At 32.4% G+C, this 15,033-nt stretch overlaps 1 pseudogene; it reads left to right on the forward strand.

The window, feature by feature from the left end:
* The first annotated feature begins 758 nt into the window (after positions 1 to 758).
* LOC114405501 lies at positions 759 to 8,533 on the forward strand (annotated as a pseudogene).
* The last annotated feature ends 6,500 nt before the right edge of the window (positions 8,534 to 15,033 follow it).

Consider the following 15,033-nt stretch of genomic DNA (forward strand, 5'->3'; position numbering starts at 1 on the left):
TCGGCTCAAGGGAGGCAAGGAAAAAATGTAATTTCATAAATAAATTTTTAAATTTGTACATGCATAAAATATTCAAAAAAAACTTTAATATTATATATATATATATATATATATATATATATTTTTTTTTTTTTATGTGTGTGTGTGTGTGTGTTTGTGTTAGATTATTTTATCTTTGTTCTAAAATTAAAGTATAATCCTTTTTAATTATGTAGATTAAAACTGATCCACTAACCAAAATTAGGTAACTAGTCACTAGTCACTCTCCACTTTCATTAGATAATTTTACCTTTCAACCATTTCTTAAATCTTAAATTTTTATTTTAACTTACATTAACTTTCCACTTCTTTTATATTATTAGTTTTTTTAATTCTATAATTTTTTATTTAATTTATTTAACTTCTATTTTTTATTATTTAAAAAATTTAAAGAAACATAAAGTACCTCGTTTCCCCTAATATATATAATAAAGGTAACATAAAAGAAAAAAATTAGATAGATAAAATAATTTTGAATAATTATATCTCAAAATGAATAGTTCACTAAATTTATTTATTTTTATATCATATCAAATTATTTATCATACTTATATTTTCTTCTCCATTTTCTCTTCTTAATGCCAACTAACATAATAAATTTATGTATCATTTTTTAGAAATTACTTTGTTAAAATAAATTAAACAATTTTATAAAATCGAGAGTGAAGGAGATATAACATTTCTCAAATGTAAAATGAACCCTCTTAATCACTCACATTGCGGCGTGCAACCATCTGTCACGGCCGCACCACTGACTCAACATGCACCCCTGAAACTGACAAGACGACACAGTGAGCACCACAGGTGATTTCGACAACCTTCTCTGGTGTGTTTAATAGGATTCCGACAATCTACCATCAATATTATTTTATTTTTTTTCATTTTTATCATAAGTATAATATTTATGCAATTATTTCGAAATTCTCACTGATTGAACTGTTTATGTTTTAAACTAACAAATATTAGCCTATTGAATGGTTTTTTTTTTAATCTAAAAATAAGGGCATTGAAGGTGCAAATATTAGGTTTGCAGAAATCAACGAATTGTAAATAACACTGGTGTGGTGGTAGGAAAACGAAAAGCCATTGGATGTAAATATATATATATATATATATATATATATATATATATATATATATATATATATATATAAGAATATTCCTTCATCCTTATATTTGGTTTCAGTTACATTTCTTAGTTCAACTGAATGCTTGTTGTTTCTGATGATAGTATTTTCTTTACAACTTTCCAGGACTTTCTTTTCTGTTCAAATATCGATGAGACCATGAAACACTTCCAAAAGAAATTAACAGAACTGGAAGTGGAAGCTGAACATCTTCTTTTAGCCCGACATCTAGTAATTCAAATTGATTGTGATTAGTGCTTTTACATAGACTTGGAAACTAAATAAGTAATCAAATTCATTGAAAAAGAGTAAATTCTAGCTTCTATTGCTACATTGAGGACAATAACTTGGTGCCTTAACTAGAAAGCACATGGTCAAATTTATAATTATTATTTGGTTCAGTTGTAACTTTTTTGCTTGGTTGGTATGAATTAGTATGTGTGTTAGAATGTATTGATGCAGTCAAATATTCTCTTGGGAACATGATAAGGCTGACTTTGAGACACCTTCCTCTCATCTAATATCTTATATCTCCACTTTTCCATTCCTTATAGCTTCTTCTTCCCAATATATTTCTTTTACACCTGTTTTTGTGGTGAAAGTGAAAATATCATGCTCATTACATAAGTGAATGAATATAACAAGAGTCTGTTATGCAGTTCTTCATGTTGATGAAAGAGTTTTGCAGCATATTAATGAAGGAAAAATATAAATTAGTACCGTGAGATTTCTGTCATGTACAACTTAGTCTCTAAACTTTAAAAAGGTGTATTTCGATCCTTATGATTCTCACATGTGCAAAACAGCCCCTGTTAATTTTCCTGTTAAGATTTGATAAACTCGATCACGTGATTAACATTTGACTAGTTTGTTTTCAAAATCACCCCTAATGAAAAATGTAAATTGGCATCTCGAAGTTTGAATCATGTACAACTTAATCTTAATCATATATGACTTTAAAATGGTGTATTTCTTCCTAGTCGCACATGATTCAAACTTTAGGGTGCTAATTTGTATTTTTAGGGGTAATTTTGGAAACAAATTAGTCACATCACATGCTATTCGTGTGACTGAATCTGTCAATTTTGATGGAAAAATCAATAGTTATTCTGCACAAGTTGAAATCCTTAAGGGTTGAAATACACCTTTTTAAAGCTTAGGGATCAAGTCGCACATGACCCAAAATTTCCAAACCTTATGTTAATTTGAATTTTGCCCTTTTAATCGTACAATTTAAGTTTATAAACTTGAATGGACTAAATCTAAACTGATACAACAAATACTAGGGGTCTGCAAGAAGCAAGAGCCACAAGGCCCAAAAGGAAGAGTGGACCACCAACTTGAAGGATTACGCGTAGGAATAGCTAGCAGAATCAAGAGTGCTAGAATAATAAGATTGTAGGTTGTTAGAAAGAATAATATTGTTATGATTTTGTTAGGATAATTGTTGTTTGTCTTTATCCTTTCTGTTAGTGTTGTCTGGAGCTTGTCCCACAGCATTTGGTATTATATATATTGAGGAGGCAGAAATAAAAATCAGAAACTTCCTTTCCTTTTTACCTTCTGGAGGTTTTTCTTGGACCTAGAATTCCAAGGCTTAACATTGGTGCTTTCATTGATCAATGGCTGAAGCAACTCGCTCTAAGTCCACCATGGATCAACTTGAAGATGTCATTGCAAAACTCACCTCTTCCCATCTTTCCATGTCCACCAAAATTGACGATCTCATTCATCGCATGACCCAATTAGAAACAAACCAACACAGCCAACACACCAGCTTCATCCGCTGCCACCCCTCATACTTCCACACCATCGGATTCTCAACATCGTTTGAAGCTCAAAGTTCCTCGCTTCGACAGCTCTGATCCGACTGGGTGGATATCACCCAGTTCTTTGAATATCATTATACCCCGGACCATGAACGTCTCACTATTGCCTCTTTTTACATGGATAGACCAGCCTTAGCTTGGTTCCAGTGGATGTCCAGGAATGCTTAGTTGACTTCTTGGTCTGCCTTGCTTCATGCCCTCAAAGCCCGGTTTGCCCCATCAACTTATGAGGACCCTACGGGACTATTATTCAAGCTCACTCAATGTGCTTCTGTCAATGAGTACTTGTCGGAGTTTGAGTCCCTCACAAATCGGATTATCGGCCTTCCTACGCCATTTTTGCTTAGTTGCTTCGTCTCCAGGCTCAGTCCGAAGATCCATCGCGAGGTACAAGCTTTGCAACTGCTATCATTGATTCAGGCGGCTTCCTTAGCCCGCTTACAGGAGGAAAAATTTCTCGATACACGACGTCCTGACCGTTACAAACCTCCTCCGATCACAATAGGTTCACTAGGCCCACGACCACCACCACCTATTTCTCCAACACCCTTGCTTCCCAACCCACCAAACACCCTTCTCCTTCCATTCTATTCAAACGCCTTTCCCTTGACGAGCTTGCTCTGCGGCAGGAAAAAGGATTATGTTTCAATTGTGATGAAAAATTCACATGTGACCATAAGTGTTCTTCTAGATTGTTCTTGTTAGTCGTGGATGAGGATGAAGCCACTCTAGAAACTTCCCTTGCGACCCTGAACCCGGTTCCACTAGAACCAATTGAAGATCCGTCCTCGGCCCAAATCAACCTTCACTTTTCGATGATATCTTAATTTACAGTCGAACCTTCTCTGATCATTTGTTGCATTTGGAAAGTGCTTTTCAGGTTCTAATGCGTGGCCAATTTTCTCTCAAACTGCCTAAGTGCTCTTTTGCCCAGAATCAGATTAAATACCTTGGTCATTTGGTATCGAAGAAGGGAGTCGAACCGGTGCCAAAAAAAGTGAAGGCTATTCAACAATGGCCACAACCACGAACGATTCGAGCACTACGAGGATTTCTCAAATTGGTAGGATTTTATCGAAGGTTTATCAAGGGGTACGCAACCTTAGCAACTCCACTGACGAAGCTCCTAACTTGTGACCAACTCGTGTGGTCATCTGAAGCTGACCTTGCCTTCCAATCACTCAAAGATGCCATAAGCAATACCCCTGTTCTGGTTTTACCAAACTTCAACATTCCTTTTGTTGTTGAGATAGAAGCTTCAGGTTCAGGAATGGGGGCGGTGTTATCTCAGGATGGTCACCCATCACTTTCTGGTTTTACCAAACTTCAACATTCCTTTTGTTGTTGAGAACTCGCCGCTATCACGGCGGCCGTCAAGAGGTGGCGCCAGTACTTGTTAGGCCACCACTTCATAATCTTAATGAACCACCATAGTCTCAAGGAACTTATGACACAAGTGATTCAAACCCCTGAACAACATTTGTATCTATCACAACTCTTAGGCTACGATTACACGATTCAGTACAGGACAAGCAAATCGAATGTGGTAGCAGACGCTCTGTCACGATCATTTGACAATTTGGTTGGCTCTCTATTTCTCCTATCCATGCCAAACTTCCTTTTCCTAACATAACTTAAAAATGAGTTGTCTTCTAGTGCAGATTTTGTCAACCTTCGTAATGCAATTCAAGTTGACCCAGCAGCTTATCCTGATTACTCTTTGACTCAAGATTTCATTATGCAGAAAGGTTGCATTTGGTTACCACCTGGGCTCCCTTTCATTGCGGCCTTATTAGCCGAATTCCATTAGTCCCCAACTGGAGGTCATATGAGAGTCTGTAAAACTTTGGCTCATTTGAAAGATAACTTCACTTGGAGCACCATTAGGGAGGATACTCGAAAGTTCATTGCTAGCTGCTTGGATTGCCAGCATACCAAGTATGAAACTCAGAAACCAGTTGGATTGCTTTGTCCCTTGCCAGTCCCTAATCGACCCTGGGAGAATTTATCCATGGACTTCATCGTGGGACTTCCTGTTTATCGTGGTCACATAAGCATCCTCATAGTGGTAGACAGGTTCTCGAAGGGGCTTCATTTGGGTATGCTCCACACCCACCACACTGCGCATTCAGTCGTCCTTCTTTTTATGGAGATAGTTGGCAAACTTCATGGCATGCCCAGAAGTATTGTTTCTAATCGAGATCTATTGTTTATCAGTAAGTTTTGGCAGAAATTGTTTTCCTTAAGTGGCACCAAACTTAGGATGAGTTCAGCATATCATCCACAATCGGATGGCCAAACCGAAGTTGCTAATCGTATTGTTGAGCAATATTTACGTGCTTTTTTCCATAGAAGACCTTCGTCTTGGGGGCGTTTCCTATTATGGGCAGAATGGTCCTATAATACATCCTCTTATTCAGCTACATGCATATATGCATTTGAAATTACTTTCGGCTAAAAGCCACCTAATTTTCCTCAGTATATAGCAGGTACTTCTAAAATCGAGGCAGTGGATGAAAAACTTGGTCAACGGAAAGCTGTGTTTGCCTTGTTACGAAGAAAGTTGTTGAATTCACAAGCTCGTATGAAACACATTGCAGACACTCATCGAAGGGAGCGCAAATTTCAAATTGGTGATTGGGTGATGGTGAAGTTGCGCCCTCATCGTCAAGTATTGGCCACTAGGTCATCGTATTCAAAACTAGCTAAGCGTTTTTATGGGCCATTCCAAGTTGAGGATCGAATTGGGAATGTTGCTTATAAATTGAAGCTGCCAGAATAGTCTCGCATACATCTTGTGTTCCATTGTTCAATCCTTAAACCGTATTTTCATGCTTCTTCAGCTTCTCCTAGATCAGTAGAGTTGCCTCCTTCAGCAATGGAAAACCAACCTGTCATTACACCTTTGACCTTCCTTGCAACAAAATGGATTCCTTCTTCTTCTGGGCCAAAGCAAATGGTATTGGTTCAATGGTCGGGTTGCATCCTGATGAAACCTATTGGGAGGAGTGGTCTGAATTGAAAACAACATACAACCTTGAGGACAAGGTGTTGCTTGATGGGCTCGGAAATGATACAGCAAATACTGGGGGTCTGCAAGAAGCAAGAACCACAAGGCCCAAAAGGAAGAGTGGACCACCAGCTTACTTGAAGGATTACGCGTAGGAATAGCTAGTAGAATCAAGAGTGCTAGAATAATAAGATTGTAGGTTGTTAGAAAGAATAATATTGTTATGATTCTGTTAGGATAATTGTTGTTTGTCTTTATCCTTTCTGTTAGTGTTGTCGGGAGCTTGCCCCCTAGCATTTGGTATTATATATAGGAATTACCTTTTCATTGAGGAGGCAGAAATAAAAATTAGAAACTTCCTTTCCTTCTTACCTTCTGGAGGTTTATCTTGTCCTCGAATTCCAAGGCTTAACATAAACCCTGTGAAAACATCTACTTCTACTACAAAAAAACACCAATGTTTCTTAACATTTTAAAATGTGAATATGAACTCCTAAGTAAAGTAATCCATTTTCAAATCATTGTAATGTGTCACAAAACTAGTGTGTTGTGTGTTGTCACCTTTCTTGAAAGATAAGGTTTTTAGGGGGGGATAAGCTGGGGAAGGGGGGAGGAGAGGGACTAAACAAATTACTAAGAATGGCTCTCGTGCATTGTTGCACAAGACTCTTATCTTATGCCCTTCATCTCAAATTATATGTAACCTGGTGTACTTTTCTTATAACTATACTTTGTCCTTATCCCTCCCCCCCTCAATTATATTTAGTATAGTGTCCATCCTGCTATCCACTATCTTACTGCAGTGTTTTTGGGGTCTACTGCCCTGTGTTGCTATCTAGGATTAATAACTAATCAAACACGAACTCAATCAACTCCACATGCTACAAAAAACCAGCCGAAGTGCCAAATGACTTATGGCGTTCAGTTTGGATGCACAAAGTAACTAATTACTTAATCCCAAAGTAATTTCCATATTACTATGACATGTCCTTAACAGCAATCAATTCAATACCAATCAATGAAGAAATTGTTTGTGCGTTATGCCAATAAAGCGTTTTTTTTTTCTACTGGATCTATTTAGTCTTTAATAGATTTTCTATGAAATTAAGTGGATATGCATTTGTTCCTTTTGGTAAAAATACAGCTGGTTGAGAATGATAGATTGAGAAATGGGAATGGGAATAGAGAAGCACTTACTGCATTAAGGAAGAGGGCTTGGACAACCAAGAGCAGTGTTGCATCTCCATTTGAATCAGCTCAAGACTTTTGGTGCAAGAGGTTTGCACCCCCTGTCGCAAACATGACTCTTCTGAGCAGATGTGGATGATGTTTCCAGGAATTGATCTGTTTGCCAGAATTCCATTTCATGCGGCTCATACTATATTGGAAACAGGTGCTTTCATTGCTGCCCATCCGAACCTTTGACCATTAAAAAAAATACTAATGAAAAAAAAGCAAGAAAATGTATTTAGATGTTTACCCATGTTGGTTTTTTTTTTTTCAAGTGCTGGGGCATAATTCTTGCTTAGTTATTGCTTATGGCTTCTGTATTTCTGGGGGCATTCTATGGTTAGTAATGTTTGGGTATAACCCGTAAATCCTACTACTATATTTTCTTCAGTGCAATGGGAATACATGTGAAATAAATCTTTTCCCCCTTGTTATATGTTTTTCATATTGTAGTGGATCTAATGAGAAGTTTCGGGTCTGGGTTATCAACAATTTTGTTATTTGATGTGAGAAACGATGCGATGCAATCATGTCTCACTGGTGCTTTTGACCATTTCTCTTTTCTTGTTCATAAATCTTTTCAAGATGTTTAAATTGCCCGTCATACTATTTATTTGTTCTACCTGATTGTGGTAGGCAATTTCTTTATGTGATTGCAAACCCTGCTACACCGAAATGAATGTAATTTTACCTAAATGTGGCCTTATCTAGAACTAAATCTGAATTGTTGAAATAGGAACTTTCTGATGATTTTTATAATTTATTTTTAATCCTGGAACAAAGAATATGTACATTGTTATTATTATTATTATTTTTATTGGGACAGTCCTCTGTTTGAATATAGCTATGCTATGAGTTCTTATTGAAAAACTAATTTCTGATAACAATTAGTTGATATCTCCTTTTTACTGACCATGTAATTATGTACAGATCAAACACAGCTTGACTTTGAGGCAAAGAGACTACAGAGCGTTGTGAAGGAAAAATCTTACCTTATATCAGAGGCAGGTGTTCTTGCAGACAAGATAAGTCCTGGAGTGCTCAAATCACTTGTAACCTTAAATGACAAGCCAAACTAAGATGCTTTGAGCTTACTTGACTATTTAGTGAGAAACCTTGGGGTGGCAGTATCAACTGGGTGTACAATGGCAGTGTTTTGGGGAAGAGTCTTTCTTGAGGCATTTAGGCTATGAGGCTTATCTAGTCTGTTGCTGTGATTGAGTAAAAAAGTTTCCCAACTTTATACTATGGCTGCTACATTCAATCCTAGAAATGGAACAATTGTTACACATTCAGAGTATGTTTGGTTTTAACTTATTTTAGAGAAATAATCACTTATTTTTACAAACTCTGAGAGATTTTTTTTTTCTTTTTCAAAAATAAGCTATACCAAACTTGGGCCTTATTCTTTAAATGTTATGTGGGCCTTACATTTCCTCTAAACTTACTGAGCCGAATGTACTGTCTTTATTATCTAATGGCATTAAGCCCAACCTCTCCTCCAACCTTCCAACCAAGTAATGAATTTAGAACCAATGGATAATGATGTTCATGCATGGGGGCTTGTGTAGTTATTGCTTGATTTGTGCAATAGTAGTGGTGGTAGTTGGAGTGTGGGAGGACTAACAGGAATTGGGTCAAGCAGAAGGGACTAATTTATTAACATAAAGACAAATTAAGGTTTGAAGTGGTGTTTACATTTAGTTTTCAATTGTACCTGTGACATAATCCCCTCTGAAATTGGATACCTATGGGAAACAAAAAAGGCATAGGGGGTTGTTAAATTCAGCTTGAACCACTCACTGACTTTGATCGGCCAAGACAATCTCGCATTCCGCAACCATGTGTTTTGCACGTTCACATTTCTTTGTGGTCCCCTTATAAGAAAGATCTTCAATATGTAGAACAATTGCATTGAGGGAAAATGTACACATGTTTCACCAAGAAAGATTTTGTTGGACAGTCTGGAAAGGATTGCAATATGACCAAAGAGATTGTGATCTTACAAAGTGTTTCCAGAAAAGTATGGTGTGGTAGAAAAGAGAGGAAAAAAATTAAAGTGTTGGCATAATTCCAACACTTCATGGAAGGACTTGTCACCAATCAAGCAATTGAAGTTTTAGGGTGTGACTGACTTTTCCTATTACTTATTTCCAGGTGAGGTGGTCCAAACCTGTATCTTAGGTTAGGGGTAAAGATATGTGGGGAGCTAAAGTAGTTTGAATGTAAGAACGAGGCATTAACCTTGCTCATCATAAACAGATTTAGGGAATAAATAATGATATATCCTTTTCGTCCACCTTCTCTTATAAACCTTCCTATTACCTTAAAAAAAGTTGTAAGTGAAAAAAAATATGTATTTAATGTCCTCAAAAAAGAAATGTATTTAATATTTGTCGGGGAATTAGTAAGAGGATATTGTAGGATTTAGAATTATATTTTTAGGAAACTCAAAGTGTTCAAGTGCTTATCAAGATTTGTGTTTGTTCGTTAAGTAAATTTAAATGATTGTCACTGACAATCTATTTTGAGAAGATATTTAATTTTAATAAGATAATAATTATTTTTTTAGTAATTAAATTTGTGTATTTTTCATTTCTTATTTTTTTATAATTATAGAATATTTTTTTAAGAGTATAGTGTTTAATATATTAAAAAATTATAAAAATGTTATAAAACATTTTTATTTTTAAAATTATAATAACTATACTAAGCATTACTAGTACCTCTTATTCTAAACTTTTGTTATATATCCCATTTAACAAAATAATATTTCCAAAACTTTATATAATTGTATTGAATGGGTTAATAGGGGTACCGTGGTCTTCTGCACCATTAAAACTTTTTTTTAAAAGGTTGCATCATTAAAACTTTACTACTTAGTTTCTTACATTTTCATGGAAACAATTTTATATTTGTAGAAAATATAGGTATAAAAACACTTGTAGGAAACAATGTTTATGTGAATTTTTTCTAATTGTATATTAAATATGAGAAACTAACATTTTTAACTTTAAAATGAAAAAAAAATTCTCGTACCACATATCACATAAGAGAAGGAGAAAACACTAATTTCAACTAAAACATTATCATTTTAGAAAAGAAAATGATATACTAGAACATAAGGTGAACATAGCTATTGATAAAAAAAAAAAAAAGCTGAAATAGCAAAATCTCAAAACTGCATTTAGTTTTTTTTGTGCATGTCAAAGAATATATGTTTTCACCGGATCAAAGATTATTATTACTTCTGATATGTGATTATGGTTGGTCAAAAAGAATTTTAAATACAATAAAAATCAAGCACAAATTCTCCAATTAAATATTCATTTTTCCACTCATAAATTGTATTTAGTATTTTTTTTTTTGTTAACCATGATATTAATACGAAATAGTCTTTATCGGAAGAAGTTATGATTAACCTTCTTCAAAAATCATTAATGCACATTAGATAGATATTTCTCTTTCAATACGATTTAAAACTACATTTAATTTAATTAGTCATATATAAGTTTTGTAACTTTTTTTAATTAATTTTGATACGGCGAATCCAATGTCTACCTATACTCGATATGGGAATGAATGAAGCGCCCACACTTAAGATTTTGTTAATGCTTGACTTAACTAGATCAATAAAATGTTAAAGCCTTTTTCTTCTTCTTTTTTGGGTACATAAGAAAGAACTTATTCTACACGTGAGAAACCATAAAAGATTACAAAGTAGAGGGAATCAATGTACACCTTTCCCAGAAAAAGGAAAACAACCAAATGAATGAGTTCTATTTAATGTTTAGTCAATACTTTACACATTCTAAAATCACGTTCGTGGCCAATTTTATTGATTTACACAATAACTTAATAGTATTTTTTTTTTACAAAAAGATTTACTTCATTTCATTCAAAATAATATGATGAATAATATAATTTGGAATATGATCAAAGATTTGGAAGTTAACAAAATGCAATGAAGCTCTAGCTCGCTTATAAACAACATCGTTAGCTTGTCTCCTTACAAAATTCATCATTGAATTTGGAATACTTTATAAAATACCCTTACATTTGGACAAGATTATTTGCAAATCAGAATTTTGTCCCATACAATTAAATCCGGTATAACACTCATAAGTTTCTTATATGTGTGTGTTTATACTTTAAAAATAATTATACTTAATTATCTAAATAAAAATATTTTTACAACATCAATTCTTTCAATATTGATTTTTTAATTTAATTCTACCTAATTCTTTAACTAAACGGTTCCGAGTCTATGTAAAGTAGAAACAAGAAAATTTTCACATTATTATTATTATTATTTGTTTTAAAAAATGCAAAATTGGGTCAAGAGACATACCTATGGTCCATAAAATAAATTGGGCTTACCTTATATTCAAGGCAGAAAGCAGAAACTGCTAGGCGCACCCAACAATTTTGTTGATACACCTAGCATAACAGATTATCAATCCGTATATTTTGAATTTTTTAAATTATAATTTTTTATATATTATTTTATTTACAAAATTTGATAATTTTAAAAAATTGATATTTAATTGAATGTTGTATTTAGATGTTTATTACAGTAATTAATATTTAAATAAATGTGATATTTAATTGAATAATGTATTTAAATATTTATTATAGTGATTGAAAAATAAAAAATATGATATTTAATTGAATGATGTATTTAGATGTTTATTATAACAATTCATAATTAAATAAATTTGATATTTTTTACATATGTAAATTTGTATTAAATCTATGATTTTTATTTACGATTTATATATGTAAATTTACATATGCATTAAATATACATTAAAAATTTTAGTATTATATATAACGACATTAATTAATCTATAACATAATTGATCTATTAACTCAATTTGTTAGAGTGTTATGCTAAAATGCAAAAGTCACAAGTTCAATTCCTACTTGGACCATTAATTTTAAATTAATTCTTAAATTATATTTTTGAAAGAAAAAAAAATCCTATGAATTTCATACAGTTTGACAATTCGTATGAGGACGCCTGAAAGGGCAGAATCGACATTACACTGTTATGTTGGGCGTACCAGCAAAATGCTGGCTGCGCCTAGCAGTTTCCATTCAAGGCTAAGTGCAGCCCTTCTTTACTTGTCTCATGGGCTATGTCATTGTAATGTTAATATTCAATTTAATACTTTATGTTGTGATGATTGATGAAGAATCATAACAATGATAACTACATAACATAATGTAAAAAATAATAAAAATGTTGATGTAAAGCAGCTAGCAGACATTCCGTACAGAGGGTCAACGTCTGTGTCAGGCTTTTTTTTTTTTTTTCTTAAGATAAACACTTTCTCTCTTTCATCTCATCTTCTGCCACTACTCTGCTCAATTTTGGACTCTCATGCACACTCTCTCATCCACAAACAAGTGAACAGAACAACACAACAAAACACAACTATTTCATTTCATTTCCACTATGCAAAAATTTAATGTACTTGCCTAGTTGAGGAGGCAGGAAAGTGGTTACTCTTTTACACATGTTCAAAGCCTGAGGCGAGTGAATGGGTTGTGCGACTGGGATTGTCACATTAATTTGGACAAACTATTTTTTTGGGAGTGAATCTTTTATGTGAGATTTTCACTCATGTGAAAATCTTTATATTTTTAAATTAAATTTCAAATATTTATGCCAATAATTTAGATTAAAATATATATAATCGTCAGTCAATTTCAATATTATTTGTGTAAATATTTGCCAATAAGTTAAGAGAATCGGTAACTAACATGTTAATTCGAGCAGTAAAAAAAAAACAAACTTCAAGTGAAACTGAATTGAAATATCTTAAACAAGATTTCATCTTCAAGCTTTGTAGATTAAAAGAAAGTTAGGGAGGAGATCTCTAAAAAACAAAGTGATCAATTATATTTTCTAACATAAATTAATCTTTGATAAAATTGATAACTATTTCACATCAATATAATTATAAAAAGATGATTGTTGAAACTAAGAAATAAAATTTTAGTTAGATTTTAATTTTATATGTTTTAAAAAAACTATTTTGTATGTTTGGAACCGAACGATCTTAATACCACAATTTGAATACCTATCATTCAATATCTATGTCAAATTAAAAAAAAAGAAGAGCATGATCAATATTTAATAGGTATATTTTCTATTATATATATACTTATATATAGTTACTTTTAATTATGTAAAATATTTACTTTATTAGATTTAATTCAAATTTTAAATTTTCATCAACTTGCTTAACTCAAATTTATTTATTTTTATAAATTGTTATCAACTTTATTTAGTTTCATAATATTCATTTTTTGGGAAAAATGTATTTTTTAATCAAATCTAATTATCTACACCTATGGAGAAGGTAAGAATTTATATCGGGACATTAATCACTTATGCGTGCCGCCAATCATCTACATGTGCTTTAAAATAATTTTTAGAAACTTTTTTCTTTTGCAAGATAAGTTTTATAAACTACTGTATAACTTAACTTTTATAAATTAATATTGTGAAGCTTATTGAATGATTTTTTTTAGTAATATTTTTTTGGTTTAAAACTACAAATATTTTTTCACAACAAACAATTATCGTTATAAACAAACAAATCTTTTTTTAGTATTTAATGTAATTAATTATGTATTCAGGATTCAAACTCAAAATTACTCTTATAAGTTAAAGCAATCTCATAACAAGCAATTGATTCATGTGTTCCATGATATACATTCTTTCATAAGTTATAAATAAAAATTAGAACTTAGCTAGAATATAATGTAAATCATTTTTATATTATCATCTAATTATAAATTAATATATATAATAAACTTATTAATTTTTATAATAATTATCTTAAATATAATAATTGTTCCAAAAATTATTTTCTTTAAAATCACGAATGATGATGTATATATAAATACCTATCCATTATGAACACTCTATTAAAACTCATTATTAGAGTGTTTGCTTTTTCTATTATATTATATCACCTATATATCATACTTACACTTCTTCATCTTCTATTTTTATTAGCATGTTTGTTTTTCTATACCAGATTCCTCAAACCAATGTTCAAAAGCAAAAAATTATTACTTCCCATAAGATGATGCTTTGAAATATGTGTCTACTGCATCTAACGTGTATACAACACATATCCTATATCTTTTTAGATACCAATTAGTAATATATATTCACTCATTATTTTTCCAAAAACATTATATATATGAAATAGATTCATATATATCCTTCAAACGGTTAATATAGTAGTGTAAATTTTATTTTATTCACATCAATGATAATGATCTATTTAATATATTATATACTTTTTATTATACATAATTTTTTTTAGATCAACAACAATCATAAATTATAATTAAAATTAATTTCTAACCTAATAAATTAAAAAACAGTCATAATCTCTGGAAAAAAATGACTAATATATATCAATTACAACATGTGAACGACGAATGTAAAAAAAAAGTGTAAAAAGGAGGTCACACTCACGCATAAAATATAGAGAAAAACTAAATTATATTCTTAATATAGCTTTTTAATTTCTTTAACTACTGAGTTCAAATCATGTTCCTGCTAGCTATAGTTGTAGTACATTGTCACATCTGTGAACAGGTTTGGCATTTTGCGTGGTTGCCCTGGGGTAACCAACTTGTCCCGCACTTTCTCGCCCTTCATCAGCCACAGAGTTTTCATCCTGCAGGACCTTGGAACCAAGTTAAGGTTTGCTTATCCTTGTAGGGCACGTTCAGCATAGATTCAGGATATCAATATAACCCACATACT

This window comes from Glycine soja, chromosome 3 (genome assembly GCF_004193775.1).
Source record: "Glycine soja cultivar W05 chromosome 3, ASM419377v2, whole genome shotgun sequence".
NCBI lineage: Eukaryota > Viridiplantae > Streptophyta > Magnoliopsida > Fabales > Fabaceae > Glycine > Glycine soja.